Consider the following 2,405-nt stretch of genomic DNA (forward strand, 5'->3'; position numbering starts at 1 on the left):
GATGGATGATGGATGGAGTGTGGATAAGCAGAGGGGGCTTTGGGAGTGTGGCTGGACGGACGGACACACCGCTGTGGCTGATGACGCTAGACGAATGGCTGCCACACACCACTTTACCCACCCACAGACACCCTCACCTTTGCAGGGGCCAGTGGACGCCGTGTCAGTCGGCAAAGGGCGACGAGCGCCCACCCAGGGGCCAGGACAGCGACCTGGAGCAAGGCGCCTCCGCGGAGTGGGGCAGAGCTGACCCAGCTCTGGCCTGGGAGCCGGCGTCCAGCATGCTGGACTGAGTGGCACAGGCAGAGTGGGGGCTCCTGGGGGTCACCCAGGACGTCTCCTCAGGCAGAGCCCTGACCCCACTGCATTCAGTGGGCCCAGCCCTCCCGTGCTTTTGCGCCTGTGTTGAAATCGGGGGGCTGAGGACCGGGGACCACAGCGCTGGCTGCTGAGTTCCTCTCCGGGTGACTCCACGGGCATCTTGAGGCACAGCAGGGACGCCGGGGCTGGCGGTGGGGCGTGGACCCCGTCTCCGGGGCATCGAGGGCAGGTCCCTGATGCCGCGGGGCACGGTGTGTGTCACGGCAGGATCACACGTTCACGCTCCCTCTTTTGGGTCCACGGTCCAGCTGCCCTAAGGCCATCCCCACGCTCGTCTGTCTCCAGAGCTCGTTTCTCTTTGTCGCTGAAACTCTTCTCTCCCCAGCTTCCTCCCTCAGCCCCCCGCGCCCACCGTCAGCTGCCTACTTCCGTGAGCTCGACACTCTGGGCACATTGCACAAGCGGAATCTTACAGGATTTCTCCTGTTGTGACTGGTTTACTTCACTTACTACGAGATCCTCAAGGTTCACCTTTCTTGGGACACATGCCAGAAGGCCCTTCCTTTTTCACGGCTGAGTAATATTCCGCCACAAGGAATGTCCGACCGAACTTTATAGGATTTGCCCTATTGCGATCGGTTTATTTCACTTCAAACACTGTCCTCAAGGTGCACGCTTCTTGCAGCAGGTGCCAATAGCTTCTTCCTTTTCACGGCTGCATAGTATTCCAGCGTGCCGCTGGCACTCCAGGGACATTGCACGAGCAGAATTTCCCCAACTGTGATGGATTCATTTCACTTAACACAATGTTCTCAAGGTCCCGCCTTCTGGGAACAGCTGCCAAACAGCCCTTCCTTTATCACGGCTGAGTAATACTCCACCACGCGGCTGGCGCTCCGAGGACATGGCACACACTGAACTTTATAGGTTCTGTCCTGTTGTGATCGGTTCATTTCACTTCAAACAATGTCCTCATGGTGCATGCTTCTCTCAACAGGTGCCAACAGGTTCTTCCTTTTTCACGGCTGCATAGTATTCCAGCGTGCGGCTGGCACTCCAGGGACATTGCATGAGCAGAATTTCCCCAACTGCGATCGATTCATTTCACTTAACACAATACTCTCAAGGCTCCGCCTCCTGGGAACAGGCGCCAAACGGGCCTTCCTTTTTCACGGCCGAGTAATACTCCTCCACAAGGCTGGCGCTCCGAGGACATGGCACAAGGAGAATCTCATAGGATCTGTCCTGTTGCGGCCGCTTTAGTTCACTTCATACGATGCCGTCCAGGTTCAGCCTTCCTGGAACGGGGGCTGGAGGCCTTTCCTTTTTCGTGGCTCAGTCGTATTCCACCGTGCGGCCTCACCCCTCTCTGCGTATCCAGTAACTTGTCAACACACACTTGGGTCGCTTCTCCTTTTGAAGAGATGAATCACGCTGCTCAGCCGAGAGCGCAAATCCTTCCCAGCCCCCCGCTTTCATTTCCCCCCGGGGTCTGTTCCCAGAACTGGAATTGCTGGGTCATACAGAAATTTTGTTTTGAGTTTTTGAGGAACTGCCAGGCGCGGGTCGCCATGACGCACCCCTTCACGGCCCCGCCGGCAGAACCCGTGTTCTCAGCCTCCCCCCGGCACTCCGTGCTTTGCTTTTCTCGGCTGTGTTGAATGACGTCAAAGAGAAGCTGCAATCTGGGGTCTCAGCTTGGACATCATTCGGCCGCGGCTGACGCCGTCCTGTGCCTCCTGCACCGTAAGACTTTCGCTTCCTCTTTGGGTCGGTCAGAAAAAGGAAAAGAAAATGCCCGAGGAGGCGCTCTGATGTCATGCTACGTGATGCACTTTGAGAGGGGGAGACGGGGTGGGACTCCGTGTGATCCGCACAGGCGGGGCGGGAAGGCCCAGGAGGAAACAGAAAGGCATGGCCCAAGGGGGGCCTTGGCTGCCGGGAAGGGCAAGAATTGAGAGGCGCAGGGGCAGGGAGACGGGTGGAGGGTGAACACGCTGGTGGGTGGGTGGGTGACGGATGGTGGTGGATGATGGATGATGGTGGACGATGGATGGATGATGGTGGATGATGGTGGATGATGG

Source organism: Condylura cristata, unplaced genomic scaffold (assembly GCF_000260355.1).
Source record: "Condylura cristata isolate star-nosed mole 26May11 unplaced genomic scaffold, ConCri1.0 scaffold00077, whole genome shotgun sequence".
NCBI classification, from domain to species: domain Eukaryota; kingdom Metazoa; phylum Chordata; class Mammalia; order Eulipotyphla; family Talpidae; genus Condylura; species Condylura cristata.